The sequence below is a fragment of the Rhinolophus ferrumequinum genome, chromosome 22 (genome assembly GCF_004115265.2).
Source record: "Rhinolophus ferrumequinum isolate MPI-CBG mRhiFer1 chromosome 22, mRhiFer1_v1.p, whole genome shotgun sequence".
Taxonomy (NCBI): Eukaryota; Metazoa; Chordata; class Mammalia; order Chiroptera; family Rhinolophidae; genus Rhinolophus; species Rhinolophus ferrumequinum.
Window position 1 is genome coordinate 44,095,515 of NC_046305.1, and position 17,748 is coordinate 44,113,262.

The window sequence follows — 17,748 nt, forward strand, 5'->3', positions numbered from 1 at the left end:
GACGTTTGTTTCTTGGTTAAGATTAATTGCAAACTAGTTTTGGCAACTGCTTGTCGCACCAAGTAAGTCATGACAAAGAAATGAAACGCTAAAATGCACGTGGAAAAAAAGGATGTTCTTGGAACAAAAAGCTTGCATCTGACTAAGTGTAATGCTATCCTTAAGAGTCCTCTCAACAGGGCCGCCTTAAAGACCACGAGCACGAGGGCGCTGCGGCTGACGTTCTGCAAGCCACAGGTTGAACGACAAAGAGCCCCCGTCAGCACCAGTCCCGGGAGTCTGCCAGCTGCACTGCCCCCCTCGGCAAAGTCCACGCGAACCCTGCAGTCACTGCAGATTCCCAAACCACTATCACAAGTCACCAGGTGGGACAAGGATTGGCTGAACGAAGAGGCTGGGACCGGCATGCCACGAGTCCAAAATAACTCCCGCCTGAGTCCCTGCCCTCCGAGCAGCACACGGCCAGGAGAGTCTGGAGGCACCACGTGAACCAGCCCCACGTCGCCCTTTTTGCAGATCAAAAGCATCTCTTGAGGAGCCTACTGAAGACCAGCAGGGAAACAACTTCCCCAAGGTCACGCTCACCACGACCTAACTCCTGGGCCGGGCCGGTGGCCGGCACCTGACCACGGGGCCGCAGCGCGGCTGGGAGAGGCGCTGTCCCCAGCGCCTCAAGGTCTCCTTCACCAACGCTGCGCTCCCGGCCCACGCGGCTGCCCGCGTATACCATGCCCTGCTGGGCTGCCTCCCTCCCCTGAGGACCATGGTCTCCGCTCCCCGGAGGCTGCCTCGGATCCCCAAAGGCAGCCAGGGCACCGCGGAGTCCACGCTGAGCACCGCCAGCGGTTACCCCACTAACCGTTATGCGCGGCTCCGGCGCCGAGCATGTGCGTGAGCGGCGGCGCGGCTGCAGTACCGCGGGGCCAGGGCCCAGGCTGCGTCCTTTGCCGGCTGCCTCGTTCGCTTCTTGGGGCACCCACGCGGCCCGCTAGTCACGTCGCAGCTCGCCAGCACTTTGTCAGGCCCGGCCGGCTCGGCGGCTTTATAACCCGGCGGGGCCGGAGCATGCGCACAGGGGGCGGAGTCGGCCTTCCCGGCCGCCGCCCCCTCCCCCCGATACATACAGCCAAACAGCCAAACAGCCACTCGCGCCTCCACAAGCTCTCAAGCGCGCGCGCCGGGTCGCGCGCACTGGCGCCCCCTCCCCGCCACGTGACCTGCGGTCGGGCAAGACCCGCGCGCTGCGCCCCGGCTCAACGGCGCGGACGGAGCCGCCCTGTTCCGCTGTGGGACTTGCCCCTCGACCGTCCGAGGAGCTCGCGGCGACCTCCGTGCGCGCGGGACACCAGTGTCGGCCTCACCCTCGGTTTCTGACGGAGAAAAGGGAACAGCCGCCAAGGACGGGTGAGGCGGGCCCCCAGGGCCTGACTCAGATGTGGGGGCGACGGGCGCGCGGAGGAGCGGGGAAGCGACGGGAAGTGGCGGGACGGGGCCGGCTTTGCGTGGACGCGGGGGCACCCCGGGCGGGGGAAGAGGCCGAGGGGTTGGCAGTTCAGAGCACTGGCTGTGGTCTCGCGACTGGAGTTCGGTGACCTCGGGGAAGTCACTCGAACCCTCAGGGCGTGTTTCCTGTTCGCTAAAACGGCACCAGTCCTAGAGCCGACCTCATCGGCGCTTTTGGTCGGTTTACGTGAGAGAATTTATGGAGGTTTGTTACTACAGAGCCTGGCCTGTGGCATTTGCTGAAGGGTGGGTGTTCAACACAGAAGTCAGGAAAGAAGAGCGGGTCTGAGGGTGACGACTGTGGTCCCAAGAGGGAGAGGGTGTATGTCTGAAACGTGGAGAAATGAGAATGCATAGAGGCCAAATTTTTCACGGACACTGAATATTTGGGACAAAGTATAATTATAGCTAACAGTTTTGAAGGGCTAATTATATACTTAGGACTTCGCCTGAATTATCCTCACAACCCTGTGAGTTAGGTACTACCGTAACCTTGTGCAAATGAGAGACCTGAGGCTCCTAGAGGTTAAGGAATTTTCCAGAGGTCACAGAGCTAGTAAGTGGCCAACAGTTGAAGTCGGACTCCAGTCCAGGATCCGATTCTGTCATAAGGGCCACTGTAGGTTCTTGAGCAAGTTGAGGTACCAAAGTGCATCTGTTGAAGTGGTCAAATTAAATAATTACGGAGTGTCTCTGATGTCCAGGATTTTTGAGAAATACGACAGATTTATGAGTGCAGGTCCCTGCCTTCCAAGAACTTATAAGTTCTTTGGGGAGATTGAATCCGGCAGAAATCAACCAGCATTTGAAGGGCACTTGCTGTGTGCCCAACCCTGCCCTTCCTTACACACACACACACACACACACCTCCCCCATTTAATTCTCACGACAGCCCTGAGGGATGGGCCTGAAATTTGTGTTTTGCAAATGAAGAGCCTGAGATGGTGGTGGAGTGCAGATGGAAGGATCAGGTTCTGAGAGCTCCCATGTGCTTTCCTTTCACCCACTCGTGTCTTTCACACAACAGAGTTTTCAGTGGCAGTTAAACTTGTTAGTAAAAGACAACATAGACTCTATGGCCAGTTACTGCTTGTGAACACTAATTGCGTTTTACCTTTGTAAATGCTGAGAAGGAAGGCGTTTTGGTTAGCGGGTGGCTTGGACGTAAGCGCAGCAGTGCTTTAGGGTGGCAGCAGCATTCAGGGTAGGCGACTCAAGGTAGGGAGCAAACCAGGACTGGTTCAGGTGTAAATTTATCAGGGCCTAAAATATGGGATGTGGTGGGAAGTGGTAGAATAAAGTAATTCCTAGGACCTCAAAGGAAGGCTTTTAGAGGAGCATAGTGTGGTAGGTTCACAGTGTGGACCCAGAAGCCAGATCTCCTGAGTTCCATCTTGGCCCTCACTTAGCTCTCTGTGTGTCCTTAGGTAAATCATTTTACCTCTCTGAGCCTTATTCTCTGTTGTTAATGGAGAACAGTGCCTACATCATAGGGTTGTTAGAATAATAAAATTAGTATTTACTTGTGTGTCTGGCATATATAGTAAGTATTATACTAAATAAATGTAAAATCATAGAAAATCGTGAAACCGGGACAGCTGGTTGGCTTAGTTGGTTAGAGCACAGTGCTCATAACACCAACATTGCCGGTTCGATTCCCACAGGGAACAGTGAGCTGCACCCTCCACAACTAGATTGAAAACAACGACTTGACTTGGAGCTGATGGGTCCTGGAAAAACACACTGTTCCCCAATATTCCCCAATAAAAATTAAACAAAAAAAAAAGAAAGAAAATAGTAAAACTGCATCCTAAAGATTAACACTTAAAGGCCCCTCACTTGAATCGAGACCCTTTCCAATACCCTGTGAGGTATTGGTAACAATCAGTTTACAGGATCTTACTTAGAGTTTATTGTAATTTTGTATCCCGTTTCTTGAAGATGTCCACCAAAATTATATGTACCTGAGGCCCCACAAAATCTGGATCTGCCCCTAGTAGGAACTGTCCTGTTGTGAAAAGCAGGCTTTGGAATCAGAAGGCTTGTTGCCATAACTTACTCTCTGTGTTACTCTGGGCAGTTAATTCATTGAACTATTCTGGGCCTCAGTTTACTTATCAGGTAAATAGGAGATAATTGTCTACCAGCCTGAGCTGTTGTGATAATCAAATAAGACCGTATTTACAAAAGTGATTTGTAAAACTTGGAAAGCGCTTTACATGTGTTTATGAATTAGTATTATAACTTGTCCATAGAGTGTGTTAAGAGGCAAAAATCAAAAGCAACATCAAGGTTCTTAGATGAAAAAGGAGAAACGGTGGGTGAGCTGGCAAAAATGATGAAATGATACAGGTAACATTCTTGCTTTTCTGCCAGGTTTTCTTCATGATTAATCCATGAAACATTGAAGAAATAAACTGGTAAGCATAAGATCAGAAATCTAGTGCTGAGAGAAGGTTGAAGATCACCTACCTACTCCCCACATTTTACGGAAATGGAAGCCAAAAGACTTTTCTAAGGACACCCATCTAAAAAATGGCATGATCAGAAGAACCAGATCTCCAGGCTCCAGGTTCTTCTTACTGTACCAAGAGCAATCTTTAAATAAAAGCATTTCATCATGGGGTCTTTCAAAATCAGAGACAGCATGGTGCTTGTTCTCTAGTGGCTTTTCATTTTATCACAAAATTCCACAGATTTACTTTTCTGTTTTAAAGATTGATAGAGTGAATGATGCATGGGTCATCTGCTGTTTGCAAGCTTGTTCAGTGAAGAAAACTTCTGAAGATTTCGAGGTAAGAGTTATTACTTCAGAAATTAGTAATGGGATAAGAAATGCAAATGTAAAATTTGAAAATTCGTAACAGCTAACTTCCATCCAAGTTGAGGAAGTTACTCAGTTGCTTTATCTGGAAAAGGAGAATAATAAAATTACATGTGTTTTCTTTGGAATTCAGCTACGTCACTTGCATTCCCCTCAATTGTTCCATCATTTTTATGGGGTAGGAAATAAGAGGGTGCTATTATCCCCATTTCACTAGCACCAAATAAGACAAGAAAGGATTCTTTTAAAACACAATTATCAATCGATTAAGAACACTTCCCCATTTATAATTTATAATAATTTAATAAGGAAGATGAACATGAAATTTGCTTTTGTACCACATATGAAAAAAAAGTTTACCAAGCAAATACCTAGGGTAATGGAGGTAACGCCCATTCTAAAAACCTTCTTTAAAGTAGAGAACTCTGATTCAGAACGTCTTACTCTAGTTTCATGTTCTGTGTCGGGTTGTCCTGCCTCTTCCAAAGGACTGGACCTGGATGAACTTGCCACCCTTTGAAGGAAGACTAACTCCATGTTGGTGAGATGCACTCCAAGCCCCTCCCTAACCTCTCCCCATTTCTCTGGAGGCTCTTCTTGCTCTGTTTTGACCCTTCACTGAATCTCACCAGCCTGCAGTTTGGCATCCTAGTTAGTTGGCTTCTGTAGCTTTCTGCTGGCAGGAGATAACTTGGTCAAAACAGCTTGGTAGAAAACAAATTGGTTACTATAAAAATTTTCTCAGCATGACAAATTAGTCAAAAATGGTTATTTCCAACCACCAGCCTTTTGTGTGTTTGATAATTTTGTTGGTCAAGAATTTGGTGTATAGGCTGGCCCAGTGGCTCAGGTGGTTGGAACGCCGTGCTCCTAACGCCGAGGTCGCCGGTTAGATTCCCACATGGGCAATTGAGCTGCGCTCTCTACAGTTAAGATTGTGAACAGTGGCTCTCCCTGGATCTGGGCTGCCCTGAGCAGCCGGAGGTCGTCGTGAGCCGCCGGGGGCTGCCAGGAGCTGCCGGCAGCCAGCTTGAGCCTCTGTGGGCTGCTGTGAGCGGCCAACTGACGACTGGTGACCGACTGCCTCAGCCGGCGGAGAGCAAGGCTCATAACACCAGTATAGGCCAGGGAGCTGTGTCCTACACGACTAGACTGAGAAACAACGGCTTGAACTGGCGTGGAGCGGAGGAGGCGGAAGAAGGGGGAAAAATTTGCTTTACTGCTTCTTTGGAGTTTTTGAGAATTTTTGTGTGTACAAATACATGTTTTTCTAAGAATCATACTCTATACTGTTACCACATTTTTAAATATTTGCAATGGCTTTGAGAGTAAAGGAGGGGCATTTACATTGTTTTTAAATGATAGTCTAAAATGAACTTAGATTAAACAGCACAAAAGTTTGGGTTAAAAAACCTAAAAAATGATGATAAACAGTAATGCTTAAAGCCTTTAAAGGTTGCGAAACAATCCATATGGGTAACAAGTAATTTGTTATCAGCCACGTTGCAGGAAGCTGTTTACTACCTATTGCAGTCTAGTTGCCATACCCTCCATTCCACGATCTGATGTGGCTTGGCTCCTGCTCCTTGTCTGCCAGCACGGAGAGCTTTGGCCTATGTTCTTTGTAACCTACATCACTATGTAGGATCTTCCCTAGTAAGCATTTCTTCTAGGCATGGTCCTGCATATTTGCCAGACCTTGCCTGTTTGACCTTGGCTAACCCTGAGCTCCTTGCTGCTTTTTTGCCTCCCTCCTTTTCTTTCTTTCTCCCTCCTTCCTTTTCCTCCGTTCCTCCTTTCCTGTCTTTAGTATTCCAGGTAGATGGTGATGGGCAAATACTACTTCCAATCGTAATGATAAATGGATAATAGCTAGGATTTAGGAAGTACTTATATGCCAGGCATTGATCTATGTACTTTATACATATTAACTCATTTGCACCTCATAAAATTCTATACACCAGTTTCTATTATAATCCCCATTTTACAGACAGATACAGAAGTAACAGTACAGAAAGGTTAAGTAACTTGCCCAAGGTCACATAATCAGTATTGTTTGGAATCTTCAAGAAGTGGTCATCATCAGTTCTCATCAAAAATCACATAATCAAAATGGTCATTTATAACTATTAATACCATAGGAGAGTAATCCATAGGCTTTGAAGGCCATCGTGACTTAGGACAACCCTGTTCTAGGTTTTGTACCCCTGGTAGAGCTGAACAATCATCATGAAAGCAGCAGGCCATGAAAGCTGCCTTTGAAACCAGAAAGTGCACTGCAGGGAACTATCCCTGCCTATCTGAATCTGACAGTTGTGAACCTCTAGGCAGCTAAATGTGGGGGACGAGACCTTGGGACATGTTTCTTCAACAGCTTAATTTTAAGATTACCTATATCCAGGAAGTTCTGGGTGTCCTGGTGTCCGTATTCCATGTTACCGGATCTTCTGGACCTTGGAGCTTGGACCTTCTGGCCCTCACCCAGCAGCAACAGGCAGTTGGAATTCCTGAACAGCTACACCTCAAGCCTGGTGTGACTCAGGAGAGGGGTGCGTACAGGGAAGGAGGCCTCTGATCATAATGACCTGCCTGGGGAGCCGACCTGGGTGTTATAACTCGACCTCTGTGCTGCTACACTGATGAAAGGGAGTCTTCAGTGAAGCATAGTAATCTACAGTGAGAACCCTGGATCTGTCACAATGCCCTGAGCCACACAGTACCTATGACACCTGTGCCCAGGTGAAATTTAGGGGCTACCAACCCCACTTCTGAGCTCTGTATTAATAGAGTGAAGCCTCCCCTCCACCCCTTTTTGCACAAATCATGAATTCAGCTATGTCTATTGTACTCTGATAGGATTATTTTTTGCAGGCATAGAACAAGGCCATACCTTTATAGGTTTCCCTAAGTAAGGTAGGTGTTCTCATTACCATTCAAAGAAGAAGAGAATCCTCACACAGAAAAACTTGGAACATGAAACAGGTGGAAGGTAGCACTTCGGGATTTACCTTTTCAGGGTTTGGACTTAGAGGAGTTAAGAAATGTTGAGGTCCCTCCTCACTGATGCGAGGAAAATAGCCTCTGCCACAGATCTGCCTAGTAGGAGCTAGGCAGGAAGCTTTCCTGAGGACCCACAAATGAAGGTAAACATTCATGTTGTGTAAGTCTGTCCATTGCATCTCTCCATTTATCCCTGAATTTTAGTCAAATGTAGTCCAAGTCAAGGGTTCAAACTGAAAAGCCTTCAAGAACTGGGAAAAGCTAATCAGCCCAGTGTAAGAAAATGAGTGCTGAGCAGTGTGGTGGAAGGAGGGCCGTACCCACCGAAGCATCCAAGTTCAGATGTTTCAGACGCACTGCATGAAGCACTTCCCTGTACAGCACTAACAGGCATTTCTACATAATACATTATTCAGTAATTCAAAAGAAAACAGAATTCTTGAAACGTCTAACATTTTATTTTGTATCAGATTAAGGGAAAACAATGACAGAAAATTGGGCGTTAAAAAGTGAGGACTGGGTAGGCAGCTGGGGAGTGTGGCAAACAAATATTGCAGCAAGCTAGGCTGTTCCAGCTTGGTTTTTGCTGCGGTATTTAAGCAGCAGGCAAAAAAGGGAGTGCTTTCTCTCCTGAGCCCTCCTTGTGCTGTCAGTTGATTTATAAACAATCCCCAAGGAAAAGTTTAATTTCAGAATAAGGGCCTTAGTGACGGTTTGGCAGACCCCTCCCTATGTGGAGGTTCTTGCACCTTTGGCAGGTCAGGACTCAGGGTGAAGAGACCCAGTGGATTTCCTTAGAACCTCATCATCAGTTGTCTACCATCCCAGCCCTGTGATTCCATTTTGGTCGCCATGGCCACAGTGACCGCCATGGCCCACTTGGTCCTCTGCAGTGGACAGACAGCCTTCACACTGCTTATAGACAAGCTCTTTCCTCTCTAGGGTCTTCAAGCTCATGGTCTCAGACTGAAGGGCTTTAATTTTCTCCTGCTTTAGGAGAGCCCTCTTTTAGTCTTCCAGATGTACATATACCTCTCGCTGCTTAGCTTTTCTAATCTAGAGCAAGAAAAACTGGAAAGTCTTGTAGTGGGGACTTTTCTTTGTTGTGTGCTCTCTACCTCTGGGACAGCTGGTCTACACAGTGCCCCAAAGCCAAAAGTGCAGTAGTTCTTACTTAGCTCCGAATACACCATTCTGCTGCAGCCGTTGTTTTCATCACTTCCTCAGCCCCTCTGCCCCCATGCACACACACCTCATTATTTTGCCTTGTATATACTTGCCATAGCCATGTCAGCAGGAACCAAAATCTGGAGAAGTTACATGCCACACGAGGTCAAGGAGAGGCACAACAAACGGGCAACACACGTCAGGGTAGAGGACTGGGAATGGCGTTTGTCTCTTTTTCCATCAGGCCGAGACAAACTGAATAATGGGTCTTTGCTCCCATTTCCATTGAAAAGGTAAGTGAATCTGGGAGCCTTCTAACTAGCACGTATATCCTCTCTGGTTTAGTAGTTCATTCATTTAACCAACAGGTGAGACCACATCATGCACAAAACCTCCCAGATATGCTTCAGCCGTAACATGGGAGTACGTAATTCAGGCTGCGTTGACCACCAAGCCCACTTCCAGAATCCAGGGGAGTGAGAGAGGAGTGGACTCCAGGAGTGACGGGGGCAACTCCCGGTTACTACACCTGTGCTCCTGAACAAACGTCTTCTACCTGGAGTCGGGAAATCCCATATCACCTCCCCAAACTTAGAGAGATGGCAGTAAGATAGACTTAGTCACAAATTGGGTAATTTTTAGCTCATAAGTAATAAAAGGCTGACTTTAAACCTAGGTCTACTTAACTCACAGCCTGTGCTCAACTGTTAGGCTATTTTTATTCATTTATTTTGTTCCAAATCCTGAGGTCAGCGGGTAGGACGGGGATGAGGAGGATGGTAAGAAGCAGGAAATGCAGGGCTGTTTCACAGTCCCAACCCCGAGAGCCTTTAGCCCTTGGATGTGCTGTTTCTTCACAGGAAGCTTCACTTTTTCCTTCTACCTGGTGAGCTGAATACAGAATAATGTGGAGATGAAAGAGAAGCTGATGGACTAACAAAGGAGCAGTTTAGCAATTCTGTTATATAATTCAAAACTTCATAATCCAGTTTGGCTTCCCCACTAATTAATGCAAATTAATATGGTTTCATAATTATCATATTTACTAACAAGGTTCTTCCTACATAATTATTGTTTACACTTTAATAAATTGCTTCGGAAGGCCACCTCCAAATCCAAATTAAATATATTATGTTTCATTTTCTATTTCATTCCCTAAGGTACATGATTATTTTGGAAAAAGCATTGGCTTGAGAATTAAATTCCATATTTTGCCCTCCCTCCTCCGGAAGACCTAGATTCTCATGCTCTCTTTCTCCCTTTCTCTCTCTCCCCCCCCACAACATTACATGTTCATAAGCCTTACTGATCCATGGGAAGAGCTGTTAGTGGATCTCCTGAAGTATTAAGGACCCAAGCAAAAATGTATGCAGTTTTTGTGCTTTAAAATTCAAGCATTCCAAACTCCTAATGTGTTGTCTACTATTAAGAATGCAAAAGCCATAGAATTCAGAAATTATCTAAGAGTAGTGGATCACCATATAAACATTTTTTGATCTTTATACATTTTCCATATAGAAAACGTTTGCTTGGGTTAGCAAAGCAACTTAAATTTCTCCTTTATTTTCACAGGAGAGAAAGCTGGGAGGAGGAAGGGAAAGGGTATATTTAGAGGCAGATAAGAAAGGCCTAATGCCCCAAGGATTTCTATCTATCTGTTGGAGGGAAGTTTAAATTAGGTGTTAGTGTTTGATATGACTTCCTGGCAGTTTGGAAAGTAACTTTTTTAGAACAATCTCTAAAAGACACTGGGACTGTTTCCAAAAACATTTTTGCTTACCCCTTTTCACAGAGTGCAAGATAATTTTATTACTCACTAAGAAACATCTTCCACCTGTCAGTTATCTAGTACAACTGTAGTACGGTTCCTTTTAACCCTCCTCCTTTTGTTTTTTTAGACTGGAAGGTATCCAGAAGTAAAGGTTTTCAGAAATGGAGGCGTACATAGATGAAGGCAAAAGACATTCCCGTGTGTCCAGGTCTAGGCAGCCTTCCTCCTGTGCCTCCTCATGGCACTCTACCCTCATCAGGAAAACAAATTATTCGACAGGCTTTCACTCAAGTGCCTGTCTTCCCTGGGAATTTTGATTCTTGTATTCAAAATAGATGTGAAATTTGGTTCCGTTAAGTTTTATGACACCAGAATTGTTGAAAAGTGATAAATTATTACTGTGCGATTTATTTTAAATATTAGTGATCTCTGTTTTTAATTCGTTTGGGAAAGCATAGACCTTGAGCTTTTCTCAACCTTTGACGCAGGCCTCCGCCTGAACTAGCAATGGACGTTGCCTCAAAGAAACGATTGTTTTCTTTATAATTTTACTTTCTTTTCTTCTTCAAAGTGTTATCACTATAAACTTCTTCCAAACAGGGACTGGTTTTTCTCTTGGTATTGTATATACTGCTTTGTGTAGACCTACATATATGTCTAGTAAACATTTGTTGATTATTTCAAAATGGTGAGTGTCAGTATAATGATGATGGTAAATATAAATAGCAGCTAACATTTATACAGTACGGCCTCTGTGCCAGGCTCTGTTGTAAGCATTTTACATCGAGTTGCTCAATGTAAAACCATTTTTATCTGGTTGTATTTATTTTTCTGGCAAAACTCTTTAAGCATCTGCGCTGCAATAAATTCCACAGTTCAGCCTTCACCTCCCCAACAGGGATAACTAGAATTCCAGTGTCTTTCCTTTATTATTTTGACTCCAAGCAACTGTCACTGTCTATGTCTGTCTCCATGTCTGTCTCCAAGGCTTGACCTGAATGTACTACAACAGGTAGCTGTTCTGCTTATCTTAGAAATCTTAGATATAAAGCGGTAAACAAAGCCTAAAACAACTTTGCATTTAGTATAAATCCTTGATTAGCTTCACTGAAGTAAGAGGTGCAATAAAAATGTTAATTTGGACAGCATTTGAGATCTTGTTCCCCGGCATATGTTGTCAGTTTGGCTCAAACGCTTATAAAAATTTTTTTTTTAAATGTTAATTTGAAGTCTGTTTGGTGTACCTTTCATCATTTTTCAGAAAAATATGGGTCAAGACCAGCTTCTTCAGCAAATGTAGGGATATGAAACTTCCTTATTCCTTATAATGTAAAAAGAGCGATAGAAATCTAACAAAGCGACAGTAGTTTTCCCCCCAGTTCAGACTTTATTTTTGTTCTAAAAAGCCGTTTCGTCTCGTGCAATTACGAAATTTCACTATTTAGCTGTGAGTGGAAGGTTGATAAAATTGCCATTAGACAAGCTTATCACCTGACTTTTTAATAATGGAGTTAGTGCATTTTCTTCTAGACCGCAAAAGGTGTTTTTGCCAATGAGTAGTATATAATAATCCTTCCACAGATTTAGAGAGTGGAGGATAATCTGGCTTTGTTTACTTAGGAATTTTTAAAGCACTAGCCTAGAACCAATTATAAAAATGTTGTTCTGTCAACCAAAGCTCTTTTCTTAGCTATATCTTACTTCTGTCGTTTCTGAAGGCATTTGCAGAAAGTTTGCTATAGTTTGGCACATTCATTTTAATAACACCACTGCTATACGTTATGGAATCCACAAAGCTTTAGTAATTCAAGTGCAGGTTTAAGACATTCATTCATTTTATTTAATACGTTTATTCATTTATTCCATGTTGAATAGTTACTGTGTGTAGTAATATTTTTATAATTAAATTGTTTTTAAATTGTTAATTCTGTACATGAAACAAACATTTAAAGGTACAAAGGAATATACAATGAAAAGGAAATCCCAGCCATTCACCGTACCTCCCCAGAGTCATCTAATATTACCAGTAGCATTTTTATATGTACGTTTATATCCTAGAGGTATTTATTCTATGAATATATAAATATATACATAGATATATTATTTTTTGTACATAATGGTAGCATACTGTATATACTATTCTGCACCTGTTTTTTTTCTTTTTTTCCCCTTTCTTCCTCCTCCCCCCAACTCCAGTTCAAGATGTTGTTTCTCAGTATAGTTGTGTAAGACACAGCTCCCTGGCCCATGCTGGTATTATGAGGCTTGTGCGCCCCCCGGCTGAGGCAGTCGGTTGCTAGTCGATGATTGGTAGCACACAGTAGCCCACAGCAGCTCATGTCAACCTCTGGCTGCTCATGGCAGCCCAATTCCAGGGAGGGCGCAGCCCAGCTCCAGGGAGGGCTGTTGTTCACAGTCTTAGCTGTGGAGGACGCAGCTCACTGGCCCATGTGGGAATCGAACCCATGACCTTGGCGTTAGGAGCACGGCGCTCCAACCACCTGAGCCACCCAGCCAGCTCCTCTTTTTTTCACTTAAGAGTTTGTAATGGTTAAGATTGATTGCTCTTTTGGTACATTAGATTAATTGTAACATCAGAACCAACACATTTCAATATTAAAATGTTAAGTTTTTTTAAAAAAAGGATGCCCCAGAAAATACCCTGAAATGATTTCCTGAAAGTCAATAAAGACAGTGTTTGTTACAGAATCAAAAAGTTATCACAAACTTTAACCTTTTCTGAAAAAAAAAACCAGATTCTAAAAATAGTTATACACATGAAACGACCAAAAAAACACAAATCGAAAAAGAGATTGAAAGAATAATAATAGATATATGCTCAGAAAAGAATAGATATAGCTCAGATAAAGGTAAAGGGGAAATAAGTTATGTGAAGGTGTGCTTTGTTATTTCATACATGGTCAACGTGTTATAAGTTGTGCTTTTGAATGATCAATGATCAACAATAACCTACTCAGCCAGTAGGTCCAGAGTCCAGTGAGGGGATTCGTTTCTAAAGGCTCCAAAGAGCACCACATTTGTCAGGATGAAAGTTTTTGTTCTTTAAAAAGTTCTAAGGAAGATAACCACTTCCAAGTTATATACCTTTTTGTTTTGCTAGTCCACCCACAGAATCTGATGGCTCAAGTTGTGGGGACCTATCTACATGTAAATCCTTTGTTCTGCCATAATTTTGATATATATACTCTAGTTGGTTGTACATGTAAAAATAGAGTACCTGCATTGTACTCACATTTTTCCAATTTATCCAATATTGACCTACCAATGTTTAAGATTTATTGTTTCAACGCATAAAAATTATGAAGTCTTAATACCTTATTCAAAATATTTCATTATTAAAATATTGATGGAAAAGGTGCTTCAGAATAGAGTCCTAAAATGTTTCACTGGTAGGTTTAGGATTTAAAATGCAGAACAAAATCATACAATGATTCATGGATAGGCCAAAGGAAAACTGTAAAAGAAAGGGCATTAATTGTTGGTTTGGGACCATAATTATGGTATGGTGATTTTGATCTTCAGAAACAACTGAATCTCCCTAAACCTGCAGGGTACCTTGTAAAATCTACCCCATCAAAAATAATGAGGCATTTGAGGTATCTCAAAAAGAAAAGTGATGAGCAAGTGGAAAAATGGGCAGAGAAATGGAATAGATATTTAACCAATAAAGTGTAAATAACCAAAGCAAAATACAGGAAAATGTTTAATAATAATCAAACATGGATATTGACAAGGCTTTTTCTAAATTACAAAGCCCAGAACCTCAAGAGTTTTTCATGTGGCATGTTAGCAAAGATTTCTTTAAATTATAAAACCAGTTTTATAACCCTCAAGGGTGTCTGGAAACCAGCACTCTCATACATTGCTTGTAGGAGTAATTCTAGTTATGAGAACTTATCCTTAGGAAATCATCAGATATTCTTGTACAAGCTTGTTCACTGCAGTGTTATTTATAATCAAGACTATAAATAACCTAGATGTCTAAAAACAATAGGTGAATTTTTTTGTGGTGTTTCTAAATGACAGATTACAAATGCAGCCATGAAAAACAATCATGCTTCAGAAAAATACGGGGATATGTTTATGATATATTATTAAAGAATGTAGATTTCAAAACACTGAGTACAAAGTGATCACAATTTTATTTTTAAAGTAAGTATGCACAAAAGTATGGGCACAAAAGTAATATTAGAAGATTATAACTCAAAATGTTAATGTTTATCCCTCAGTGGTGAGATTATAGGGTAGTATTTATTTTGTTATATATCATTATTTGAATATTTTTAATAGTTTTTCAGTGGTACCATGACTACCTGAAAAAAAATAATTAGGTAGACATTCTGTAAAGAGAGAGCTATTTTATTTTAAACATCTGTGGTAAGTAATTATTAATTACAAAAAAAGACAAAAAACAACTAGAGAATATTGAGCATTCCATATATAACATGGATGACAAAGGGGAGAGTTTGCCTGTCTGAAGAAATCTTAAGATGTCCAAACTGGAAAATGGGTGAGAAATCATTCAGTCTAACTCCCTTTATTTTGCAGATGAGAAAATAAAGTCCAGACTTATTCAAAGCCACACAAATAGTGTTTACAATCCAGACAAGAATTAGATATTCTAATTTCTAGGATTTTTATCTCATCTTTCTTTTCTTCTCCTTACGTATAGTGAAGTAGTTGGCAACTGTGTTCTTTTAAGTCTGAAAAAAGAGATGGAAAATTTTTAGGATAAAGAGAAAAACCGTATCTTAAATAACATGGTAATGTAGCTTTGCTTCCTTTTTTTTGAATTAGCATTTGCCAAAAAAAATTAAAAATACACACTTTGTACTTACCTTCAGAATAGCCCATTTGAAACAAAACCTCTCAGTAAAACTTTATGATGCTGATTTAAATATGTTTCTTCTTTAATCCTCCCTTTTCCCTCAGTCAGTTCTGTTAACCTTCATCAAGGCCACGGACTGATTATAAGAAGTAAAAATTAAAATCAACTCTTCCTATGGGCCCTGCTAAAATCTGAGTTATTGGCTGATGTTGAAATGTTTATGAGGTTTTAATCAACAAATGAAATAAGGTTGTCAAAGAATGTAATACACGCTTGTATTAGAAAGGTAGCATCATGGATGTATTTGTTCATGCATTTATACATTCAACCAATATTTACTGAGCTCCCACCATGAGACAGACACTGTTATCTCAGGGTGTAAAGTAGTAATTGAAACAGACCCAAAACCTGACCTTGGAGCTAATAGTCTAGTATATAATAATCTTTACTAAACTATATGTTATAAAGCAGGAATCATGTCTTATTCATCAGTGCAATGAATAAAGTAGATTTTCTTTGAATATTGTTGACCAAATGAATGAATTTACCAGGGGTTACTTTGCTCTAAACATAACTAAACATGCCCTAACCGTAACAGGCATAAACTTGTGTGAGTTGAGAAATAATGGACTAAGAAACCCTGAAATAACTGTTGCTAACTTCAGCACGCTCCTTCTGAAGCCAATCCATCATTCACATCACCCAAAATTGGGTCTAAAACCGGGTTATGAAAAGATTTCTGACCAAAAAAACTCATTTAAATGTGGCCACTCAAAGCAAGTAGCCTTGGTGCTCAGAGACTGCGCTCATTTAGATTAGAACAGATTTTTGTCATCATTATTGTACTCTTGTTCTTTAAAAAGCAAACCCTTTGACATTTAAAGTGGTTTTCATAGTTGCATGAGATAATTTGGGGAAGTAATCTGAGAGAGTATATGACCCAGCATTTTTGGAAGCAAGTAACAGATTTCCTCACCAATACTTTATGGAAGTCTCTAAAATAATATATTTTTAAATGATCAGAATATCAGGAACTTTTAATTTTTGGGAGATTGTTAATTGGTATGCAAACATATCTTTTCATTTGTAGACATCTCAGTCAAATCAGGATCTGTGCTCTTGAATCAAAGAAGAGAAAGCCTGTAGTGGCTTTCCTCTCTTTTCTTCCCTGTAAATAGTAGATTTGTCTACCTTAATTTACCTGTGGAGGTAAACACAATATGAAAAGGCAAAGACTTGGGCCTCCCTAGGTCTACCTAATGCATAAAGTGGCCCTAATGCATAAAGTGGTCCCCTACCTGGGACCTCCATGAGTTAGCCTCTATTGTGTCGGCCAAAGGAGAGAGAATAAGATTGTCCTCTGAGCTGCTACCAATGGGGGAAGACAGCAGTTGTACGTGACCTGGTGTTCTGACATGGGCTGGCTTCTGGAAAAGGTGGTAGCCTGTGCTTTGTCACTTTCTAGCAAGTGCAGAGATCAGGCACCTGGGCCTCAGACCACCAATCCACAAGGTCCCATACTTCCTTGAGGGTAAGTGAAAGGCATCCCATATTCTCAGCATTTGGTTATCATTCCCAGATTAGCTTTAGAGTCCAGCTAATGAGCAGGCACCATGCCAGGAAGAGATACATGAGCTGCGATCTCAAAGGGTATGTACTCTGACGCTGAAATCATAAACCAGAACATCTGATGTGTGTCTCATGCACAATGAGGGAGGGAGGACTGCTGACAGAAATGTCACACGCAGCTGCTTTTAGCACTTGGCTTTCACCGATGACGCTTCCTCCTCTGCAACCACACCCCACCCTCTTCCTGCATGAAAGACATTTAGGGTTCTGCAGTTCTCATCATGCACGCTGTGAAAGAGACTGTTACATCAGCCTCGTTCATGGCTGTTTGACGTGCCTGCTGGGCTATGTGGCTGAGTGATGGCCTGAGCTACTGTTTGGGTCAGGAAAGAGTCTAACTTTGACAATTGTGTGTGCTGCTCTAAAAGGTACAGAATGTCCGATGGTCCTAATTAAACCACTTGTGAAACAATATCCTTTGAACGCTTTCTTCTACCACTTCTCCAGCTGTACATGCAATTAAGAATGTAAGCCTGTGTGTCTCCATAGTACAGGTTGTGAGGACAAGTTAGTCCCTCCATCTGGAATTCTCTTCCCCTCACTTTTCCTTTTTATCCTTTGGGTTTAAATGGAAACATCAATTTCTGCTTGAGAAGATCTTCCCTGACTCTTTCTTACTGCTCAAAAGCAGGAAGTCTGCCAGTTCATCGCGCTGTTGTATCTGTTGCTTCTTATTTTGCAACCTATATCATGCTTATAATACTTAAGTGCCTGTCTTCCCTATTAGACTGTAAGTTCCATTAGGGTAGGAATTATATCTCCTGTGCCTGAATCATTGTTCTTTGAACATATTTGGTGCTTAATAAACATTTGTTGAATGAATGAATGATGAATTACATCTTATAATCATTTTGAAATTCCTTCGCTGAAAACCCAATGTTGAACTCTCCGTACCTTCCTAATCATGCAGGTAGGACCTTATTGTACAGTTCCCCATGCTTGACTACTGCTTGCCTTTTCATATCACCACAATCTAAATTCTTATCGTTGTGGAAAATTGTTCTC

The 17,748-nt window shown here is 42.2% G+C and overlaps 1 protein-coding gene across 2 annotated transcripts in view; it reads right to left on the minus strand.

The window, feature by feature from the left end:
* SLC16A1 (solute carrier family 16 member 1) overlaps window positions 1-1,019 on the minus strand; it is a 30,583-nt gene extending 29,564 nt beyond the window's left edge. The window contains exon 1 of one of the 2 annotated variants that reach the window (XM_033093174.1): window positions 860-1,019. The gene's annotated coding sequence lies outside the window, so the exon portion shown is untranslated. The remainder of the gene's footprint in view (window positions 1-859) is intronic. The other variant, XM_033093175.1, reaches the window with a different exon arrangement.
* Window positions 1,020-17,748: the final 16,729 nt, after the last annotated feature.